Genomic DNA, 25,072 nt, shown 5'->3' on the forward strand with positions numbered 1-25,072 from the left:
GCTAATTCATTTTTTTAAAGGTACATTACAAGCTATCCCCTTTTCCTAATTAAAAATCCATTTTTGAGATCATCTCGAAATGAGCTAAAAGGAATAGGATTTGAGAGACAAAAACACTCATAATCCATTATGTTGGGATTTAACCACAAAATGGCAATTAAAACTCAAAGAGATTTCCTTCTTTATTCTTTGTAAATAAAGGGGAATGGCTAATGACTTCATAAAATCTGAACAAAAGGAGCCACTATCGAAGGCAAAGCAAGCTCCACTACATTAGATATATTTTGCACAAAAGAATTGAAACACACATACACGCTGAGAGAGACACACACAAACCTTCTAAAGTACATGACATTTCCATTGTCCTTAGAGGCAGCCCAGCCCTTTTCTGGGAACATTTAATTATTAAAAGCCCTGGTTCGCAGTAAATGTTTCCTCAGTGTATCTTCCATACAAGCAGGACACTCTTATTGAAAATCATTAGTGAGGTTAACATGGTGGATGATCGCTCAAGGAGGGAGGGTGGTATAGCAGACCACATGAGATCAGAACTCAACTGTCTACATCACTTAGGTAAGGCATCAGTTTCTCCATCTACAAAAAGGGAATAATAATGCTTTCCTTCAGGACAGTTTTGAGCATTAAATAACTAGTCTGACATGTGTCTGCTTTTCAATTGTATGTTGGCTGCTGTGCTTTCAGAGGGAGTCACACAAGTTTGCAGATTTATGTTCTTTATCCTCAGGTGTACCCTAAGGTCTATTCAACAATCCCTCATGTATCTCTGGTCAGCTACCTCTCATATGTCCCAAAACATCCATTCCAAACTTTAATCACTCACTTCTGACTTGCTGCTCAACCACTCTCAGCCACTTCTGACTTGCTGCTCCACTCTCAGCCAATGTCCTGGCTTCCTCCTACTCAGAAATGGAGGCTGTAGACATGAACCAGTCCGCTGCCATGTTGTGGACATTTCTATTTCCTCAGCCTCACTCTCCATGCTCAGACAAAAACCTCTTTCTCTCTGGCCAGAGGCTAAACCTCCTTCTTCCAGTGCTCTCAAACTCATCCCTGGATCTCATACATGCTCTTGTTCTGTTGCTGATTCACCCTGTCCTGCCCCTTCAGTTTTCTTTTTCATCTGCCCCTCTTCCACAGCCTATCAACACATAGTTTATTTCTCCTCTTGTGAGGTGAAAAATAAGGCCAGAAAGGGTTTCCTCCCCTCTTTTCTTCATTACTGGTTCCTCTTCATTCTGTCATTAGCAAGCTCCTCCTATGAACAGTGTTCTCAACTCCATTGTCTGTTTTTCTTTCAAACCTACAGCAATATGTTTTCTCTCTAGTCACTCCACTAGAGTTGGTCTTCCATTTGCCAACTCAACTGACTCCTCTGTTCAGTCCTCTCTTACTTGACAGCAGTGGACCTCTTGAAGTCCCTTCTTGGAACTGTCACTTTCTTTGGCATCTCTGACATTAGGTTCTCTTGTTTCCTCTCCTACCTCTCTGATTTTTTTCTTTTCAAAGTAGTCTATGAGAAACTTTCCATCTGCCAACATTTTAATGTTGGCATCTGCAAATACTCTCTTAATGGTCATCTTTTCTGATAATTTTTAGCATTCTCCACTTCAGACTTTAATCATTTCCCTTACCTTCACTGTAACTTCATAAGTTATAACTTACATGTGAATATTTCCTAAATCTGTGTCTCCAACTTAATTTCCCAAATCCCAGATCCAATTGTCTAATTGATATCTACACTGGGATGTCCAACAGCCATCTCCAGCCTCTCGTGCTCAAACCTCAACCTCCACTCCTTTTCCTTTTGGAGATATTTCTCCTTTAGCCTAGGTTCGCCTCATGACTCCAGTACATTTTAGCTCTCTGCTGTATTTAAAAAAAAAAAGAAGTTTTTTTTTAAGCTTCCTAAATCTCAGTTTCTTCATCTATAAAATGAAAATATGAGAATGATACAATAATTACAAGAAAAAAAAATTTTTAAAGCTACTAGTTATTATATATTGGTTATTGTCTATGTGCTAATCACAGTGCTGAGTTATACATGAATTGTTATTTATGGAGGGAAATTAGCATGTGTAAGTGGTTATTGCTGTTGGAACCAGCAGCCTGGTGTCTGAAGTTCACTTCATTTTTAATTCCGTTCTCGCTGAAACATAGAGCAGTGTCTAAGCCAATTCACTGACCCTTTATTGATCTAAGAGGAGCCTTGGTGACACAGTGGTTAGAGCACTTGGCTGCTAACCTAAAGGTCTGTGGTTCGAACCCACCAGCGGCTCCATGGGAGAAAGATGTGGCAGTCTGTTTCCATAGGATTTACAGCCTTGGAAACTCTATGCGGCAGTTCTACTCTGTCCTATAGGGTCACTCTGAGTTGGCTTTGACTCGATGGCAGTGGGCTTATGGATCTACAGACATTAGGTTAAAATTCATCTATATTAGAGGATTTAAGAACCCAAGCTTTCCAAAATATAGGAAACAACCCAAATCATTAACTACATATCTATTTATGTATTAAAAATTATTTACTCAAATTTCTTTTCTCAGCACAACTGGCTTCTCCAAGCATTCCTTAAAGTCTAAAAGTTATTTAGAAGGGTTTCTGCTTGGAATGAAAATATTTTTCCAGGAGTCAGTGGATGATCTTATATGACCTTTGGGGGAAAGTGTATCTTTATCTTTTATAGAGAAAGTCTTTGGACCTAAAGAATGAATACCAACCATAAAGAAGCCACACAATAAGAGAAGAACAGATGTATAGAGCACTGTAATAATTTATACATTGCAGAAAATAATGTTTGCTTTTATTTGTTTCATAATCTGCTGGTTTTGAGAGTATGTTTTTGTGTTAACTATATTATAGCATGCAAGACATGTTTGACATATAATTGGCTTTCCAGTTATAATTTAGCTTCAAAGTCTTCAGCAGATGTCATCCAAAAAGTATCTATCATGTATGGAAAAACAATTTAAGTTTTAAAAATATCCCTGTTGATGGTATAAAACAAATATAGTGAAAAATTAAAAAATAATTTGAAAAAATACATATAATACATATTCTCCTTAAATGAATATTTGTTCTCATTATTCTCAGCCTTGTATTTTCTGTAAAAATTTCTAATATATTGCCCAGGGATATTGGGGCAGGCTTCAGAGAGGAGATACTTTTGGGATCAGATTTCAAAGGGAAAATACAAGCTCACAAAATGAAAAGAAGAGACTAAAGGCAGAGTTGGAGAGGGCAGGCAAAGTCAGTGTTATTAAGCATCATCACACTTTACAACAAAATCTCTTAATCCCAACAAAATTATCTCATTTTTAAAATTTTGAACTGGCACATCATGGGTATGTATCTCGGTATGTCTTGTGTGTTGTGTTTACTATTGGTTTTGGAGATGGGTTTATCATATCTAAATGGTAAGAAAGTCTAAACATAGCACCAACCATCTTTTCATCTTTACTTTCAATACACAACGACTAGCAACCCAATGTATCTCATATGCTGATGTTGCTATCCAATTTTAATGAATGCTTAGTATAACCATGCATGATGTTTGATGGGATGGAACAAAAAATCCATCAGAAAAGAGTGTTTGGTGACTGAGGGGAATTCCTACTTTCTTTGAGCAGTGTTGGAGCTACATGAGACTTCAGCAACTCAGGAAAAGTCTAACTTTTGCTGATTTGCTGTCTGCTCAGATTTTTGATGGGAAAAATGAAGTACATTGCATGTGAACCCCCCCTTTTTTTTTTAATGATTCTATATAGTAGATATTATGTTTTGTTCAAGAGAGGAGATTAAGATTCTGAAAGATGAAATGAAAAACCCAAGACCAAACAGCTAGTGGCAGAGCCAGAATTTGAATCCAGTTATTGTGGCTTCAGAGCAAACACTCTTATTCATTGTACCATTATGTTTGTGATATGTTGACAAATTTGAACACGTAATAGGGAAAATCTATAACCTCTCCTCTCTGTTTAATGATTTTCTTTATTCTTTCTCTTATTCTTTTCCCCTAACTCCCTGTCCCCTTTGCCTCAATACAATTAGAGATACATCTTTTGGGTTTAGAGACAGATGTTTCAAAATACAATGTGATAACTGTTTCTTTTTTTTTCTTTTCCTCATCAGATGACTGACCTATATTTTCCAGAATAGGAATAGAACTCTGTTTCTGGAATTATGATGTTTATACAAAGGGAAAACTCTATTGTGTTTGTGAATACTTGTTTCTCTATTTTCTTCTGTTCAGGTTTTTTCAGTGGCCTATTATAAATTTTTTTTTTTTTTTTTTTTTTATATAGGGTCCCTATGAGTCGGAATCGACTAGACAGCAACTGGTTAATATATAGAAACTCTATTCCCCATCGTAGTTTTGCTCCAAATGAGTGATAAGATGAAGGAAAAAGTTAGGTAGGCACAGAAATATTATCTGTGCTACTAATACAAACTGATACTGGAGAACATGGCTATCTCCAGGAAGAATGTATTTCAAATCATGAACCTAAGAATTAAACAAATTTTTCACTTGGTTCCACACACTGGTCTGGGACAAACCACACTCCCAAAGAGGCAGAGTACGATAGACGATTTCTGTAGGCAGCTTATGCCAAGAAGGAGGAGAAAAAAGAGCAAAGGGATCAATTAGGCACACAGTTTCTTCTGCTAAACTCTCAAGTCAATCATGTCTTCTTTACTGGGAAGAGAAGGACCAAGCTGGGGGAGGGGCAGGAGGAGAGAAGCCAGAGGAGCTGAGACACATGGAACAAAACTCACAGAGTGGGGAACCACCCCCACCATCACCTGACACATATTGTTAAAGGAGAAGAAATATTAAATTGTAAGATGAGTTGAATAAAAGATGTGGGTATCACCAACAGAAAGATCACGTACAATTAGAAAGAAGGCAGGGGCCACGTAAAAGAGATCATTTTTTTTTTTAACTCTTTTTAATTCACTTTATTTGTTGTTGTTGTTGAGAATATATGCAGAAGAATGTACACTGATTCAACAATTTCTACACGTACAATTCAGCATGTTTAACTTTTCCAAAGTGTTTAAACTATTTTACATCCCCATCAGCAGTGTTGGAGAGTTCCATTGGTCCACATCCTTGCCAGTACTTGGTCTGATTAGTCTTTTTTTTTTTTTTTTAGTTAACTTTTATTGAGCTTCAAGTGAACGTTTACAAATCAAGTCAGTCTGTCACATATAAGTTTATATACACCTTACTCCATACTCCCACTTGCTCTCCCCCTAATGAGTCAGCCCTTCCAGTCTCTCCTTTCGTGACAGTTTTGCCAGCTTCCCACTCTCTCTATCCTCCCATCCCCCCTCCAGACAGGAGATGCCAACACAGTCTCAAGTGACCACTTGATATAATTAGCTCACTCTTGATCAGCATCTCTCACCCACCCACTGTCCAGTCCCTTTCATGTCTGATGAGTTGTCTTCGGGGATGGTTCCTGTCCAAACAGATCATTTTTAACAGGGAAAATGGAGAACTTTTCTTTAATCGAGAATCTTTTCCCGTGAGATAGACAAAAATGGTCAGTAAATTTACTACTTTGCTAGCATCTAGTCATCGTTTTTATGTTTTCTGAAACATAATGTTGTCAAAACAGCTCAGGTCAGGAAAGCATTGAAAATGATTCCTCAGACGCTTTGTTTAAATATTAGAAAGATGACAGTATTACGATTTGTCCCCAATTGCTTCAACAGAGCCCACATTTTCAGAGGCAAGCACGTTAGAAGAAAACGTGTCCATTTCTTTTGTCAATTGCTTATGATCCCAAAAAGAGCTGTTGAAAATTGAAGAATATGAGAACAGACCTCTTCTTTTGTTGTAGGAGAAAGTTAAAAAAAAAAAAAAAAGTTAAGAGGAGAATAATAGCTGAAAGTTGAGATTTGGCAGACGGTATGATATGATCTGATTTTCAATCAATCTTGAAGCTGAGAATTTAAACACCTCCATCTGACATAAAATAGAAATGACCCATCGGTCACGCGGTCAGTGTCACCAAGCTGAGGATGCCTTTCAAGAAAAGATTTTCTGCTTTATTTCACCCTTTTTTTTCCTTTTACCCCATTCCCAAATTCCTTCACCTGTGTCTAGTACAAGGCAGGAGCTTGGAAAGAGTGTTGGAATATGACAGAGTGTCTTTGAATATTAATGCTAATACTTGTTTTAGCCTTACAATTATGGAAAAAAATATATAATATCTCTGAGATTCAGCCTCTTTACGTAACAATCGATGATAATACTATCTTGTAGCTTTGCTGTGGAGTAGTTTTTATTCTAAGGAGCCCTGGTGGCACAGTGGCTAAGCACTCAGCTGCTAACAGAAAGGTCAGTGGTTCGAACCTACCAGGTGTTCTGCAGGAGAAAGATGTGGCAGTCTGCTCCTGTAAAGATTACCCAAACAAAAAACCAAACCAAACCCATTGCCACTGAGTTGATTTCAACTCATAACGGCCCTATAGGAGAGAATAGAACTGCCCCATAGAGTTTCTAAGGAGTGGCTGGTGGATTTGAACTGCTGACCTTTTGGTTAGCAGATGAGCTCTTAACCACTGCACCACCAGGGCTCTCTTGTAAAAGTTACAGCCTAGAAAACCCAAAAGGGCAGTGTTATTCTGTCATATAAGGTTGATGATGAGTTGGAATTGACTCGACTGGGCAGGCTTGTTCTCACCCAATGTGTCTTGGACAAATAACACCATGCATGTAGCGAAAGTTTAATTAGTTTATTTATTTATTTACTGCTCTGATTTCTCAATTGGCTTTTAATTGAATGATTTAGAATTGAACAGTGAGGATTAAATGTGAAAATGTATGCAGAGCCCGAGTCACGTCATTTTTTCCTAGGTGTTATATTCCACCTACCCTGGTTTGGTGACATCTCATGTTCAAAGGAACAGAGCCAAGTGCAGTGTCTTTTCTTTATTTTCCTACTCATAAATCTGAGCAGACAGCTGATGTTATCCTTCTTCTGCAAGAGCCCTGGTGGTGCAATGGGTTAAAGGACTTGGCTAGTAACCAAAAGGTTGGTGGTTCGAACCCACCAATCACTCCGAGGGACCAAGATGTGGCAGTCTGCTTCCATAAAGATTTACAGCCTTGGAAACTCTATGGGGCAGTTCTACTCTGTCCCTTTGGGGTTGCTAGGAGTCAGCATTGATTTGATGGCAACAGATTATTCTTCTCCTGAGTGTAAGAAGTTTCATATTCCAAGAATGTAGGAATTTACCTCACATACGTAAGACTCTCATTTTTTTTGGCCCAGCAGCTGTGTTAATAATAATAACCCTCTTCATTTACAAAGTTCTTTTTATTTAGCATTTTTTATTTTAGACTTCAAATTAGTTTTTCATTGAAAAATTATATGCACAAATTTGTTTGTGACATTGGTTGCAATTCCCACAATGTGTCAGCGCTCTCCCCCTTTCCCTTTCTACCCTGGGTTCTCCATGCCCATTCGTCCAGTTTTCCTGTCCCTTCCTGTCTTCTTGTCTTTGTTTTTGGTCAGGTGTTGCCCATTAGGTCTCGTTTACTTAATTGAACTAAGAAACGTGTTCCTCACATGTGTTATTGTTTGTTTTATAGGCCTGCCTAACCTTTGGCTGAAAGGTGGACTTTGGGAGTGGCTTCAGCTCTGAGTTAGCAGGGTGTTTGAGGGCCATAGTCTCAAGGTTCCTCCAGTCTCTGTAAGACCAGTAAGTGTGATCTTTTTTTGTGAATTTGAATTTTGTTCTACATTTTTCTCTTGCCTTGTCTGGGACCCTATACTGTGATTCCTGTCAGAGCAGCCACCGGTGGTAGCCAGGCACCATTTAGTTCTTCCGGGCTCAGGTTGGTAGAGGCTGCGGTTCATGTGGTCCATTAGTCCTTTGCACTAATTTTTTCCTTGTGTTTTTGGTTTTATTCATTCTCCTTTGCTCTGAACATAATGGGACCAATAGATGTATCTTAGATGGCCATTTGCAAGTTTTTAAGACTCCAGATGCTACTCACCAAAGTAGGATATAAACAGTTTCTTTATAAACTATTATGTCAATTGATCTAAGTGTGCCCTGAGACCATGGTTTCCATATGAAGTTCTTTTTTTTTTTTTAATAATTTTTATTGAGCTTTAAGTGAACGTTTACAAATCAAGTCAGTCTGTCACATATAAGCTTATATACACCTTACTCCATACTCCCACTTATTCTCCCCCTAATGAGTCAGCCCTTCCAGTCTCTCCTTTCGTGACAATTTTGCCAGTTTCTAACCCTCTCTACCCTCCTATCTCCCCTCCAGACAGGAGATGCCAACACAGTCTCAAGTGTCCACCTGATACAAGTAGCTCACTCTTCATCAGCATCTCTCTCCTCCCCATTGTTCAGTCCCTTCCATGTCTGATGCGTTGTCTTCGGGAATAGTTCCTGTCCTGACCGCTGGGATTCCTCTAGTCTCAGTCAGACCATTAAGTCTGGTCTTTTTATGGGAATTTGGGGTCTGCATCCCACTGATCTCCTGCTCCCTCAGGGGTTCTCTGTCGTGCTCCCTGTCAGGGCAGTCATCGGTTGTGGCCGGGCACCATCTAGTTCTTCTGGTCTCAGGATGATGTAAGTCTCTGGTTCATGTGGCCCTTTCTGTCTCTTGGGCTCATAGTTATCGTGTGACCTTGGTGTTCTTCATTCTCCTTTCATCCAGGTGGGTTGAGACCAATTGATGCCTCTTAGATGGCCGCTTGTTAGCATTTAAGACCCCAGATGCCACATTTCAAAGTGGGATGCAGAATGTTTTCATAATAGAATTATTTTGCCAATTGACTTAGAAGTCCCCTTAAGCCATAGTCCCCAAACCCCGACCCTTGCTCCGCTGACCTTTGAAGCGTTCAGTTTATCCCGAAAACTTCTTTGCTTTTGGTCCAGTCCAATTGAGCTGACCTTCCATATATTGAGTCCTTCCCTTCACCTAAAGTAGTTCTTATCTACTAACTAATCAGTAAATACCCCTCTCCCACCCCCCTCCCCCCCTTGTAACCACAAAAGTATGTGTTCTTTTCAATTTATACTATTTCTCAAGATCTTATAATAGTGGTCTTATACAATATTTGTCCTTTTGCCTCTGACTAATTTCACTCAGCATAATGCCTTCCAGGTTCCTCCATGTTATGAAATGTTTCACAGATTCGTCTTATTGTTTGCTCGATATATTTTTTTCCATCCTTTGAGTTTTAGTTTGTTTGTGTCTGTAAGTCTAAGGTGTGTCTCTTGCAGGCAGCATATAGACGGATCGTGTTTCTTTATCCAGTCTGAGACTCTCTGTCTCTTTATTGGTGCGTTTAGTCCATTTACATTCAGTGTAATTATAGATAAGTATGTGTTTAGTGCTGTCATTTTGATGCCTTTTTATGTGTGTTGTTGACAATTTCATTTTTCCACTTTTTTGTGCTGAGTCGTTTTTCTTTGTAAATTGTGTGTTCCTCATTTTCATAGTATTTGACTTTATGTTTGCTGAGTCGTTATGTTTTTCTTGGTTTTTATTTTGAGTTATGGAGTTGTTATACCTCTTTGTGGTTACCTTAATATTTACCCCTATTTTTCTAAGTAAAAACCTAACTAGTATTGTCCTATATCGTCTTGTATCCTTCTCCATATGGCAGTTCTATGCCACCTGTATTTAGTCCCTCTTTTTGATTATTGTGATCTTTTACATATTGACTTCAATGATTCCCTGTTTTGAGTGTTTTTTTCTTTTTAAAATTAATCTTAATTTGTTTTTGTGATTGCCCTGTTTGAGTTGATATCAGGATGCTCTGTTCTTTGACCTTGTGTTGTGCTGGTATCTGATATTATTGGTTTTCTGACCAATTTCCTTTAGTATTTCTTGTAGCTTTGGTTTGGTTTTTGCAAATTCTCTAAGCTTGTGTTTATCTGTAAATGTCTTAATTTCGCCTTCATATTTCAGAGAGAGTTTTGCTGGATAAATGATCCTTGGCTGGCAGTTTTTCTCCTTCAGTGCTCTATATATGTCATCCCATTGCCTTCTTGACTGCATGGTTTCTGCTGAGTAGTCTGAACTTATTCTTATTGATTCTCCTTTGTAGGAGACCTTTCTTTTATCCCTGGCTGCTTTTAAAATTTTCTCTTTATCTTTGGTTTTGGCAAGTTTGATGATAATATGTCTTGGTGATTTTCTTTTTGGATCAATCTTAAATGGGGTTCGATGAGCATCTTGGATAGATATCCTTTCGTCTTTCATGAGGTCAGGGAAGTTTTCTGCCAACAGATCTTCAACTATTCTCTCTGTATTTTCTGTTATCCCTCCCTGTTCTGGGACTCCAATCACACACGCAAGTTATTCTTCTTGATAGAGTCCCACATGATTCTTAGGGTTTCTTCATTTTTTTAAATTCTTTTATCTGATTTTTTTTTTTCAGCTGTATTGGTGTCAATTCCCTGGTCCTCCAGATCTCCCACTCTGCATTCCAATTGCTCGAGTCTGCTCCTCTGACTTCCTATTGCGTTGTCTAATTCTGTAATTTTACTGTTAATCTTTTGGATTTCTGAATGCTGTCTCTCTATGGATTCTTGCAATTTATCAATTTTTCCACTATGTTCTTGAATAATCTTTTTGAGTTCTTCAACTGCTTTATCAGAGCGTTCCTTGGCTTTTTCTATAGATTGCCTTATTTCATTTCTGAGGTCATCCCTGATGTCTTGAAGCATTCTGTAAATTAGATTTTTATACTCTGTATCTGGCAATTCCAGGAGTGTATCTCCATTTGGGAAAGATTTTGATTCTTTAGTTTGGGGAGTTGTAGAAGCAATCATGGTCTGCTTCTTTATGTGGTTTGATATTGACTGCTGTCTCTGAGCCATCACTAAGATATTGTAGTGATTTATTCTATATTTGCTCACTGAGTCTTATCTTGTTTTGTTTTCTTTCAGTATACGTAGATGGGCTACTAGATTGCTCTGTCTTGATTGTTGTAGCCCTTGAATCACTTATGTCCTATTACCAGTGGTTTGGGCTGTTACCAGATATATAAGCCTGAGTCCATTCACTATTGAGTAGAATCTGACTTTGTGTCATCAAGTGTGTGGTGCAGACTGTCACCTATCCACCTACAGAAGTAGTGGTGATAGTTGAGTTCACCAGATTCTAGTAGCAGCAGGGGTTCACACTCCAGGGGGGGCAGGATGCTGACAGGCTTCCCCCAAGTGTCAGTGAGGTAGGTGTGTCTGTATTCCTAAAGCACCTTGGTGGGTGGGCTCTGCAGCTGTACCTTAGGCCCCCAATGCAAGTACCTCTACAGATTGGTAGGTGTCACCCTCCTTAGACCCCTAAGGCAGGAGGCTAGGTGGTCTGAGGGGAGCTTCAGCCCTCAGTTCCCTGTTGTGGGTCAGTGAGGGCTCTGTTGAATACGCAGAGATATCAGACCTGGGAAACTTGTTTTTCCAGTAATCCGCTAAAACAATTACAGTCAGATCCCTATCAGAATTGCCTTTGCATTATAATAGCCACCTTGTCCCCTGTAGGGATGAAAGCCCAAGACTGTGGATCACGTATGCTTGGCTGGAGCTGGTTCTGTGTTTTCAGTCCAATTAGGGAAGGATTTTTGGTCCCTGGGTTTTTTGTAGCTGCTTCTCTCAGGCCAGGAGAATGGGTTAGAAAAAGACCAAAAAAAAAAAAAAAGAAAGAAAGAAAAACCTCAGCGCAGTTCACTCTCTGGCTCAGGAAATTCCAATGTTAATGAAGCTGCCCGGGAAAGGGAGGAGAGGGCTCAGATAAATAGGAGAGAGTAGCACCCCAGAATATAGACAAAGTTACTTACCTTGCTTGTGATGACTGTTTTGTCTGAGATTCCCGAGGGGCGCGTCGACTGTGTGCACTGGCTGGGTAGAGATTGCCCCTGATGGTCAGGCCCAAGTCCCGTGCCTGCGCTGTCTCAGAAGCCGTGGTTAGTTCCTCCGCTCCCAGTCCAAAGGCCAGTGTCAAGGTTCCCTGGCTGGAATGCTGCACTCCCGGCTCCAAAACCAGTCGCTGCCTCCCGGTGACTTCTCCTCCTGTCAGCCGCATCGCTGCGCTGCCTGTGTGCACTGGCTGGGCTTCCCCCGAGGTCAGTTCACGGGGCTAGGGCTGTGCCCCATGTTTGCGCCGTCACAGGATGCCGTGCTCAGCTCCCCTGTGCCCAGTCCAAAGCCCGGCGCCAAGGTTTCCTGCCTGGGACGCTGGCTCCAGGCTCCGAAAACAGTCGCTGCTTCCCCGTGTTTGTTCATTCTCAGTCTCTGTCACTCAGGTCAACTCTTTAGATCTGTGTCTGATGGTCAGGGTTCGTAGATTGTCATGTATGTGATTGATTCACTTGTTTTTCCGAGTCTTTGTTGCAAGAGGGATCCGAGGTAGCTTCTACCTAGTCAGCCATCTTGGCCCCGCCATGAAGTTCGTTTTAATAAAAATAATTTTTTCACACAAAAACCTTGTGCAGAGAGCTCATTTTTTCCTTTTGTTCAGTAAGCCAAGGTAGTATAATATGGTGATGAAAAGCTCAGATATTGGAGTTCTTGGAGCACTTAAATCTAAGTAATCTAACTTCCTGTGTGACACTGGGAAATTACTAAACCTCTCTGAGCCTCATGTCCCCATTTTAGAGATCAGGAAACAAATCATACCTATCCCATGTCCTTGTTATCCAGATGAGATGAGCTGAGCCAACACATGGCAAGCATTCCCTGCAGTGGCAAATAGAAATGGGCTCATCAATTTTGGCTGTTGTTTCCTTAAGTGAACACCTATTCTGTCCCAGGCATCTTACTAGGCAGATAATATCACCTGTTTACATAATTGGAAACTGAAGCTGGAAAAAAAAAGTCTTGTTCAAAATCAGGAGACCAGTTAGTGTACAATGAGGGTTTTTATTTTATTTTTTTGTTGTTGTTGGGGCTCTAACTTCCACTAGCACACCTATTATGATGAACAAAGTACAAATAGCACAGCAGTTTGACACCACAAATATAGATTATGTTTGTAGTGATCAATGGGAGAGGGGATTGGTCCTCCCTACCTGCACACGGCTCCTCCCTGCCTGCACACGGCTCCTTCCTACCTGCACATGGCTCCTCCCTTTCACCCTGTTTGCACTTTGAAGAGTAAAACTGTGCCTTGTTTTATGTGTTAATAATGACACGGAGCACGTGGAGGCAGGACAGGTAAAAGAACCCCACGAGGCCTCTCTTCTTCTGAGAATCCACATGAATGGAATGGATCCAGAGGGTGGCGTTGTTGATAGTTGCCATCAAGTCACTGACCACTCATGGTGACCCCATGTATGCAGAGTAGAACTGCTCCATAGGGTTTTCAGGGCTGTGACCTTTTCGAATTAGATCACCAGGCCTGTCTTCTGAGGTGCCTCTGGGTGAGTTCAAACCTCCAACCTTTCAGCTAGTAGTAGAGCGTTTAACTGTTTGTATCATCCAGGGCCTCCTGTCCAGAGGGTACCAGATAGCAAGTCTGAGTGTCCAGAGTATAGCTTCACTCATGGCAGCAAGTGTGTAAGGTAGGGATTAATGTCCCCATTTTATAGATGAGCTAGTAGAGCCACAGTACTATTAAGTAACTTGTTTAAGACCACAAAGCTAGGAAATATTACAGGTGGTATCAGTGCTGGTGGCGTAGTGGTTAAGTGCTACGGCTGCTTACCAAAGGGTCGGCAGTTCAAATCCACCAGGCACTCCTGGGAAACTCTATGGGGCAGTTCTACTCTGTCCTATAGGGTCACTATGAGTTGGAACTGACTCAACGGTACTGGATTTGGTTTGGTTTGGTATCAATGCTGAGCAGAGTCAATTCAGTGTCATCCTTCTTAAGCAGTATATTAAAATTTTTATGTACTTTTGTAAAAATATTTTTATGTAGGTAAAAAGAATTAGGAGATAAGTTAAACTAGTAAACCAAGATTAGTGAATGTTTCAAAATGATGATACTTGGTAAATTTTCAAAAATTTCCCAAGGATTATCTAGCAAAGCATGGGATATTTTTGGATGTTAGACCTCTCAGGTGTTAAATGGCATAGTAGAATGTGATTTTTAAGCGTGAAAAGTTCTGGATGGTATTCCAATTCAATGTATCTATAATTAGCTAAATATTAAGATTCCTTGACTTATATGAGTGACTAATTACCAACAGTCAGCTCGTTTGAATTTGCATAGTTTTCAGGCCTCAAATTCATTGACTAATACATTTCTGGTATAAAGTCCGTATCACTTAGTGTTTTTTTTGAGCTAATGATTATAGTATTTTTACTACATTGGTTTTAGAAATGATCTTTTATTTAATATCCATGACTTGAATAATTAACAAAACTATATATTTTTTTTTATATATGTTACATGGTCTGATCCTGTCCCAATAGCCTCATGATACACTTGAACACTAATAATCAAAAAAGAAAGAAAAGAGCCACATACATGTAACTAACTAGAAAGCCTGAACTTTATCCCACTGGTTGGCAGGCTGGAAACCAAGCTTGATAGAGCCTTCTTACCTTTATGTACTTTGTTTTCTCAATTGTGTAAATGGAGAGAATGTCAGATGGTTTCCCTCTTAAATGCCTCTGAATACCTGCTATAGGGGCTCCTTATATTTCAGTTCAATCCTCTCTCTAGATCACACACAAAAAAATGTAAAGATGTCAAACGCAAGATGAGAATAGTAAATCAACAGGAAAAGTGCTCAGAAACCATGAGGCCAAGTCTACCTTGGAAACCCTTTGGTCTTTTAGGCAGGACACAGTTTTGAAGTTCAAGGGCAGAATCCTTGAGTTAAAAGGTGAATATTTTCAGAGTTAAAAGCAATAGCCTTTCATTTTTTTTTTTTTTTTTAATGGCTCTGCAAAGCTCCAAAGGCCCAGAAAAGAAAATAAAGGGATGCTTTTCTCTTCCTCCTTCCTCATTTTGTTTTTCTTTGTTAATAAGGAGGTGGAGCTATAGCTGAGGTCAGGACTGTGACCCTTTTGCAGGGACACATTAGAGGAAGGGTCCCATTTTCAATCAGCAGTTGTGCTGAAATGAGGACAACCACTGATTCCAAGATTTAGCCTCAGCTCAGGACCGAGGACAACTGTGTCACTCACATCCTTAGAACAGGACAGGTGGAAATCTGCCCAAGGTAAAGGTGGAGAGTCAGAGGTGGATAAAAATTTGCCCTTCTGACAGAGCCTACTGCTTGGAAAGCCATCAGCAGGCACTTGTGAGAGATGACACTATGATTTTTGGCCCCAAGAGTACAATTGAAGCAAAAAAGCTGGGAACAGAAGTTGAACTTCAGACACAGGTTTTAAAAAGAAAAATCTAAGGACATGGCCAAGATGACTATTTGATATTCTTTCTCTCTCTCTCAGAATTACACCTAAGGTAATGATTACCTGATCCTTTGACCAAAGGGGAGCTAGAAAGCTAATACAGAGGAAAAACTATTACAGAGGCAAGTGTCAGGCTTAGGAGGAGGGGTTTGGGGAAAGGAGATGAGAAATTAAACCTAGCTCAAAATGTTGCTGTGAAATTAAATTAAGTAAAACATATACTAATAACAAAGGGCACTTGTGACATATTTTTGAGTGAAAAAAGGATGTGGATCTATCTTTTTTTGCACACATTTGTGCACATATGTAAAAACATTTATGCGCACACACACCAAATTCCTTCAATGACTACAGCTGGCAAGTGAGGGTAGGAGATGACACAAAGGGAAAACTTCCTTTTTTACTTTTATCATCTCGTGTTGTTAGGATTTTTTCAGAGATTAAATGCTAAATTTTCAATAGAACAGAAGTTTCCAAATATAATCTGTAGGAAGACACTGGACCCTATTTGTTGTTGTTGTTAGGTGCCATTGAGTTGGCTCTGATTCATAGCGATCCCATGTATAACAGAACAAAACATTGCCTGGTCCTGTGCTATCCTCACAATAGTAGGTATATTTGAGCCCATTGTTGCAGCCCCTGAGTCAATGCATCTCATTGAGGGTCTTCCTCGTTTTCACTGACCCTCAACTACACAAAGTACGATGTTCTCCAGGGACTGCTCCTTCCTGATAACATGTCCAAAGTCAGCGAAATGAAGTCTCACTATCCTCACTTCTAAGGAGCATTCTGGCTGTGTTTCCTCCAAGACAGATTTGTCCATTTTTCTGGCAGTCCACAGTATATTCAATATTTGAAGAGAAATAAGGCTTGTTCTGTTTAGGTCACCCTGGAGAATGCTACCTTCATCATCTTCTCTAGAGTGTGAGCTCAAAGGGGGCATGGACTCTGTTTAAATTTTTTGAATTTCCAGCATTTACCACTTAGCTGTATGGTGGCTTAAAAATTTTGTTGAATAAATGGCACAGCAAATGAGCAAATGAAAGGAAATAACTGAGTGACTAGAGGTGCTAAGGGGGACTTAGCACCTAGATCCTTCAATCGGCAGTTCTTTCAGGGTTACTCAGTATTCTCTGGGAACTCCTTGATCAGAGTACCGACAACAGCTGATGTGGAACATGGAGCAGAGCTGTTTTCCTGCCCATTGGTAGCCCTTTGACTGGCATGTTCAGAAGTTGGAGACAGAAAGAAGTGCTTGAAGGTTTTTGTGACTGGTCAGAATTGGGCTCTGGTGAGCAAAACAGGTATCATTAGCTTACATCAATCTTTCTAATAAGCTGGATAAGTTACCCCAAACTAAAAAACCTACTGCCATCGAGGCAATTCTGACTCATAGCGACCCTGTATGACAGAGTGGAACCGCTACTTAGGGTTTCCAAGGAGCAACTGGTGGATTCGAACTGCAACCTTTTGGTTAGCCCCTGAGCTCTCAACCACTATGCCACCAGGGCTCATACATATAATATTTACAGGTTGAGTTCTCAGACAAGAGAGAGTAAAGAGTGCAAAAATTTACTGGGGACTAACACCTGGAGAATTCCAGAGCAGAGATTGGGCAGTGATGGTTCAGTGGTAGATTCTTGCCTTCCATGTGGGAGAACCAGTTCAATTCCTGACCAGTGCACCTCATGTGGAGCCATCACCCATCTGTCAGTGGAGGTTTGCCTGTTGTCACTATGCTACTGAACAGGTTTCAGAAGAGCTTCCAGGCTGATACAGACTAGGAAGAAAGGCCTGGCGATCTACTTCTGAAAACCTATGGATCACAACTGTCCAATCTTGTGCCTGGGGTTTCCATGAGTCAGGAGCTGACTCTATGGCACCTAGCAACAAGATGGTTGTACCAGGGAATTGCTTAGTCAATGGCCAGAGGGATGCCCTGAGAAAAGTGGAAACTTGGCTCTTAAGCTGACTGCATCCTGGCGAGGCTAAGGGAGAGAGGCTATCAGCTAAAGCCACCCAGTTCTTTATTGAAGGGGATCTCAGCAGCACCTCTCCAGCTCTCACCTCCATCTAGATTATTTGGAAGTCCAGGCAATATTTGTTGATCAATGTTTGAAAATATATAGGTGTTTTTCTCATCTTTATGCAACAGGCTTAATAATTAAGATGTATATCCAGATTCTGAAGGAAAATGTAAAATAAATCAAATGCTTCATCTGAGTGGTTTGTATGGCTTCACCGATCTCTGGTTATTCTGTGTAATTTTACGTATCTGAATCTTCAGACTGCAAATACTAACTCTTGGATCACATCTTCAGCTATAGTAATATCTTCACAGAATATTAATTTAAGTAATATGGCTGGGGTATCTATTAGTATTTTAATTATGTCCATCGATATAAAAATTTAATTTCTAATCCGATATGTATTTCTTCAGCTGTGCCAGATACGACGCCAGCCATCACTGAACTCATGCTTTGGGAAGCAGAGGAGGAAATAATTTAGTTTGTTTGTTTGATTATTTATTTAGTTATTTTCTGTAAAGCACTCCTGATTCTGATAAGTAATATCTGAACTTAGTGTTGGAGCAGCAGGAGAGGATCACCAAGATAAGAAGAAACAAGGCAAATCCAGAAAGAGAGTTTATCGCATCGAAGTGGGAAGGAATAGTGTGTGCGTGATTGCTTGGGAGAAGGAGATACATTTGTTGAAGCAATTAAGAGTGTGGTCTCTATTGTCATAGAGATCTGGACTCGAGTTCATGCTCTGTCATTTTCTAACTAACAAAGATGACTTTGGACAAGTTGCCCAATTCCTCTACCTTTAGTTTCCTCATCTGTATAATGGGAATAATAATAAACCCCCCCACTGCCATCGAGTCGATTCCGACTCCTAGCGACCCTATAGGACAGAGTAGAACTGCCCCATAGAGTTTCCAAGGAGCACCTGACGGATTCGAACTGCTGACTTTTTGGTTAGCAGCCGTAGCACTTAATCACTACGTCACCAGGGTTTCCGGGAATAATAATACCTACTTTAAATATTAAGTGGTATATATAGATTAATAGCTGTGGCTGAGTCGACTCTGACTCATGGTGACTCCATGTACAACAGAATGAGAGGTTGCCCGGTCCTGTATCATCCTCACGATTGTCGTCATATTCGAGTTCATCGTTGCAGCTCTTGTACCAATCCATCACATCGAGGGTCTCCCTTTCCCTTGCTGGCCCTCTACTTCACCTAACATGATGTCCCCCTCCAGTGATCAATCCTTCCTGGTGATCAAAAGTGATGGCCAAAGCAAGTGAGCCAGATAATGTTGTGTTGTGACCTGTAAGGTATTAATTGACTGATTTTAGGAAGTAGATCTCCAGGCCTTTCTTCCTAGCCTGTCTTAGTCTGGAAGCTCTGCTGAAAGCTGTCCACTGTGGGTGAACACGCTAGTATTCCAAATATCAGTGGCATAACCTCTAGCATCATAGCAACACCCAAAGACCATAGTATATGACAAACTGACAGATGGGTGGTAGATTAAATCATATAATGATTGTAAAATACTTAGCCCAGTGCCCAGCATATGGTAAACACTCAATCATGAGATAATTTTTAAAAATCAGGATAAGCACATCATTCATATTATAATTATTTTACATTTCAGTAACTTAGTTTTTATCACCTGAAAGTACTCATTAAGCACTCATGTGTATCACCTTCCTTAAATACTAAGGCCATTGCCCCTTTGTACAAGACCCTGTCAAGTGATGTGGTCCCCCTGGCAGCCTGCAGTCTGGACACTGGGAGAGAGGCTGAGAGATTCAGAACTTTGCCTCTAGTGCTGGAAGCAGAAGCAAGGATCCTAATTAGGTATGCAGAGGGGTGCATATCGAATGTCTCCACAGCACTCATCACTTTAGATTGCTTTCACAACACCCCCTAGAGGCATAGTCTTCACCTGTCTATTTATTGTATTTTCTTCCCTATAAGTTAGTAAAAAGCCTGTGGCTATAATCTTTAGGTAGTTAAAAGAAATAAACAATTCAAATGAGGCCCTTGGTTTATGTTTGTTTTCTTCTCTCTGTGATAATTAGGGATGAATCATGACTTGGATTTATTCTCAGATGGGAAATGTCCATAAAACTTGCTTGACATCAACAGCCAATTAGTAAGGCAAAAGATGGCAGGCAAGGTTTTGCCAATCAGACTTTACCCTTCTTCCACCCTCCTCTGCCTACCTACCTCCATTCACACTTAAACTAGACTATGTGGCTATCTGTCATTTCATGAGTGTAAGATGGCCCCAGACTTACATATTGGTCATTAAGGCCATGCAGAGACTAGTGGTGCTGCCTAGTGCCAAAGAGTAGCCATCCGTACTGTGATTAATGTAAAATTGAGAGATTTATTTAAAGACAAGAGACAGCTGGAGCTGGGAATGGACTGAACTCCATGCAGTGGAATCGAGGAATTCAAAATGGTAACTCAACAGTGACCTTTTATAGGAGGGGAACAATGGATATGAAACAAGTTACTTGATCTACAAACTTAGATCATTGAAAAATATTGCTTGATTGGTAATTATGGGGGCTTAGATCACTGAAAGACTTTACTTGATTGGCAGTAGATCATTTTAAGGCAGGGCTTCTGGTGGCGGGAACTCAGGCTTCTGTGGTGGCAACTGGTGAAGCATGAATTCCAGTAGTGGAACTTGTAAGGATGGACTTCCTGTGCCAAGCTCTGTAAAGCTATTGGCTTAAAAGGGTATAGTCTCTTTCTTACACTGGTTACAGTGTGGCAATTACATGGGTATGTGACAGGGAGGGGTCACAGTGTAGTCACATCATAATTACTGAACATAACTCTCTTAGAAACAGTATGGAAGATGGCTGCCGCTACGGTGAAAAGGGAACCAGAAAACAGACAATCGCACCCAATCCTCAAACTGGCAATTTCAGGTGGTATCGGGTACCTCAATTTTTCTTTAATTACCTTATACAGTAGAAACATGGTTCCTCACTTTTAATCTAAATCAAAAACCAAACCAAACTAGTTGCATTTGAGTTGATTCTGACCCATGCTGACTATTTGTGGAAGCAGGTTGCCAGGCTTTTCTTTATTTAAATTTTTATTTTATTGTACTTTAGATGAATGTTTACAGAACAAACTAACTTCTCCTTAAACAATTAGTACACATATTGTTTTGTGACATTGGTTGCCAATCCCATGACATGTCAACACTCTCCCCTTCTCGACCTTGGGTTCCCTATTACCAGCTTTCTTGTCCCCTCCTGTCTTCTCGTCCTTGCGCCTGTGCTGGTGTACTCCTTTAGTCTCGTTTTGTTTTATGGTCCTGTCTAATCTTTGGCTGAGGGTGAACCTCAGGAGTGATTCATTACTGAGCTAAAAGGGTATCTGGAAGCCATTCTCTTGGGATTTCTCCAATCTCTGTTAGACCAGCAAGTCTGGTCTTTTTTTTTTTTTTTTTTTCATATGTTAGAATTTTGTTCTACGTTTTTTCTCCAGCTCTGTCCAGGACCCTCTATTGTGATCCCTGTCAGAGCAGTTGGTGGTGGTAGCTGGGCAGCATCTAGTTATGCTGGACTCAGTCTGGTGGAGGCTGTGTTAGTTGTGGTCCATTAGTCCTTTGGACTAATCTTTTCCTTGTGTCTTTGGTTTTCTTCATTCTCCCTTGTCCCAGACCAGTGGAGTATCTTAAGTGGCTGCTCACTAGCTTTTTAGACCCCAGATGATACTCATCAAAGTAGAATGTAGAATATTTTCTTTATGAACTATGTTATGCCAATGAGTTAGGTGTTCCCCGAGACCGTGATCCCCACAGCTATCAGCCCAGTAATTCAGCCCCTCAGGAAGTTTGGATGTGTCTATGGAGCTTCCATGACCTTGGCCAGGCCTTTCTTTTAAGGTACATCTGGGTGGGTTTGGACCACAAACCTTTTGGTTAGTAGTTGAGTGCTTAACCTTTTGCCCAACCCAGGGACTCCTCACTATTAGTACCTATCCCAATACCACTTCCAGTGATTCTTTACAACTTAAACCAGAAATATCCCCTGAAGTCTTCTTAAAACCAATCAGTAGTTTAGCTAAACTAGTAAAAGATGTCTGCCGTAAGCATTATGCTCTTTTAAGAACTATCTATATGGGATTAAAGTGACAACAGTAACTCAAAAGTTTAGATAGGAACATTAGGAGGCAGTGAGTTTACATTAATGGGGGAGAAACAACTCAGAGAAAGAAGCTGAGAATGGTTGCACAACTCAAAGAATGTAATCAATGTCACTGAAATGTACCTGTAGAAACAATGAATTGGTGTATATTTTGCTTGTATATTCTTAATGACAACAAGAAAATAGTAATAATAATAAAGAACGGTGCAAATCTGATCATATAAGTATCCTGCTTAAAATCCTCCCAGGGCTCACACTTGCATTCTAGGTAAATGTCAAATTCCTTGTCATCATGTTCAAGGCTCTTCCAGCTCTAGTCCCCAACTTCTGCCAGTCCCACTGACATTCTTTCATGCTGCTTCCCCACTGCCGGTGAAGTGAAGTACCCAAGGCAGCCTGAGTTTTCATGTCTTTGTGCCGCTACACAATGCTGGGACACCTGTAATGCTCACTCATCTTTCAAAACCAACTCAAGGGTTGTCACCTTTTCCTAAAAGCCATCTTTACCCCCCACCACCTGACCTAGCTAAATTAAATTCCCTTTTCTCTGTTTCCATAGATACCTGAATAAACTTCCTTCATAGTAATTATGACCATTTGTTGGAATATAGTGACATTCGTAATTTGAGACATGTAGAGGGAAGGGGGATTAAAGTAGAAGTGGCATCCAAAATTAGACACAACAGCTTTCATAAGAAAGAAATGAAGGAAAAATTAAAGATATCGTCATAAATGGTTCACAAATACTTTCCTGATCCAGTGAGGTTCACTGCAGACCCTTCTCTTGAACACTTTTGCCAGCCCTGTCTCGTACAAATATTATGGGCTCCCTAAAAAACAAGCAGAATATCTGTGCTGTGCATGCATAGCTCACATAATACTAAAATTAATAGTTGGTCACATTTAGTAAGCTATGAGCTGGAATCGACTTGACAGCAATGGGTGTGGTTTGGTTTGACTTGACTACGTTGGTCTCTTTTCAAATATTGCCTTTGAGCCTCATGATGACAAGTGAATAATACTCCTCTTATGCAGATAACAAAGCTGACGCTTAAAGGCACAAGCGCAAACTTCCAGATCTCAAAGGTAGTAAGTAGCAGAGCTGGAATTAAAACACTTTTGCTTGATGCAAGTTGTGTCCATGGTGGCTATAAGGCTCACACTGAAGGCATCTTTGGGAAATCAGCAGAGGTGAAGTCTGCAGGGATGAAAAACTCCAGCATGGTTTGACCAACACCAAAAAATAACCCATTGCCAGTGAGTCAATTCCAACTCATGGTGACACCATGTGTTACAAAGTAGAACTGCTCCACAGATTTTCTTGATTGTAATCTTTGCAGAAGCAGATCACCAGGCTTTTCTTCTGTGGTACCTCTGGGTGGGTTTGAACTGCCAGCATTTATGTTAGTAGCTGAGAACAATCTGTTTGCACCACCAAGGGACGCTTGCATGGTTTGACAGACCTGCATTACTCAGCATCACCTGCTCCACTACCTATGGCCAAACTAAGGAGAGACGAGGGTGACCTGACGTGCAGTCGGCCCTCCATATCCTTGGGTTCCGCATCTGTGGATTCAAACAACCGAGGATCAAAAATATTCAGGAGGGACCCTGATGGTCATGGTCCCCAGACCCTTTGATAGCCCAAGATTGGAACTATTCTTGAAACCAGCTCTATAGACTGGGATTGGCCTGGGCTATAAGATAGACAATGATGCTGGTGAGGAGTGAACTTTGTGGCTCAGGTAGACACACGAGACTATGTGGGCAACCCCTGTCTGGTGGCAAGAAGAGAAGGAAGAGGGGGACAGGAGCTGGTTGAATGGACACGGGGAACACAGGGTGGAGAGGAGGAAGTGCTGTCTCACTAAGGGGAGAGCAGCTGGGAGTCCCCGGCCGGGCATGTATGGCTCGTTGTATGAGAGACTGACTTGATTTGTAAACTTTCACCTAAGCACACACACACACACAAAAAAATTCAGGAAGGGGAAAAAAAAAAACAGACTTTTTTCCTTGTCATTATTCCCTAAACAATACCATATAGCAACTATTTACATAGCACTTACACTGCCTTGGAGCCCTAGTGGCAGTGGTTAAGAGCTCAGCTGCTGACCAAGTAGTTGACAATTCGAATCCACCAGCTGCTCCTTGGAAACCCTATGGGGCAGTTCTACTCTGTCCTATAGGGTCACTTTGAGTTGAATCAACTTGACGGCAATGGGTTTTTTTTTTTTTTTTTACATTCTGTTAGGTATGATGAGTGATCTAGAGACGATTTAACGTATACAGGAGGATGTGCATAGGTCATTTGCAAATGCGATGCCATTTTATATGAGGGACTTGAGCATCCTCAGGTTTTGGTCTCATGGGAAGTCCTGGAACCAACCCCTCCCCCTGCTCATAGATACTGAGGAAGGACTGTACCTTCAAATATCCTGATTATTACATAATTCCAATAACCATTAACCTGTTGCCTTCGAGTCGATTCGACTCACAGTGACCTTGTAGGACAGAGTAGGACTGCCCCATAAGGTTTCCAAGGAGTAGCTGGTGGATTCGAACCGCTGACCTTTTGGTTAGCAGCTGGGTTCTTAACCACTGAGGGACTAGGGCTCCAATGACCAATGACCATTAGGAGACTATAACTCATTGGAGGGAGTGGGAAAGGGGTCTCTGTACTAACTTAACATATTGCAGTTGTCTGTTTCATTGTGTCTTTCTTACTCAACTGTGAGTGACTTAATGCTGGGATCATTTTTCTTTTATTCCTGTCTCTCTGATGTCAAATGTAGTAGCTACTACATAGAAGACAATCAGTGTTTTCTTAAATGGTTTTGAATGGATGCAGTTTATCAGTCTTTTAGATAGAGCTCCATGCTAAGAGAAACATTAAAAAATCTCTTGAGAGCAGATTTCTAGATTTGGATTTGGAAGGAAATGAGGAGATAGGTAATCCACCACCTTCATTTTATAGATGAGGAGACTGAGGCTCCTGGGGGGTGGGGGGCGGTATGGAGCTGACAAATGAAGGTACAAGATGACTTAGTGGCAGACTCATGTCTGGAAGCCAGGCTTTCAGTTTTTCCACCATTCTTCTTTCCATCTTGCCTTTTTCCTTAGTTTAGTTTTCTCAAAACTGACTGGCTCTCAGATTCATAAGACTAGAGAATGACGAGGGATCTTGGTGATGAAATAGGCCACCCTCTCACCCAACAGAAGAAAGACATGTCTGGGTTTCTCTGCTCAATCCAGGGACTGGGCACCAGAGCAATGCCCCTAGGGCAGTGTCTTCTACTTATCCAGGATGATGGCAGCAAGACAGCATGGGGAGCCAGTTGTTCAAGATTCCAGCTGAGGGTCAGAACAGTGAGGCTTGCTTGAAAATGTTTCCTGAGGTTTTTGGCTACAGGGTTTCAAACCAAAATACTGAAATGTGGCAAATGGTCAATATTTATAGCCGGTATTGCCAAGGAACCTTCCCAGAGCTTATTACCAGAAGACTTGCATGATTACTACC

The 25,072-nt window shown here is 40.8% G+C and overlaps 1 long non-coding RNA gene across 1 annotated transcript in view; it reads left to right on the forward strand.

Moving 5' to 3' along the window:
- LOC126064886 (uncharacterized) overlaps positions 1-25,072 on the forward strand; it is a 339,348-nt gene that overhangs the window by 84,152 nt on the left and 230,124 nt on the right. The gene's annotated exons all lie outside the window — the stretch shown is intronic.

The sequence above is a fragment of the Elephas maximus genome, chromosome 21, assembly GCF_024166365.1.
Source record: "Elephas maximus indicus isolate mEleMax1 chromosome 21, mEleMax1 primary haplotype, whole genome shotgun sequence".
Classification (NCBI taxonomy): Eukaryota; Metazoa; Chordata; class Mammalia; order Proboscidea; family Elephantidae; genus Elephas; species Elephas maximus.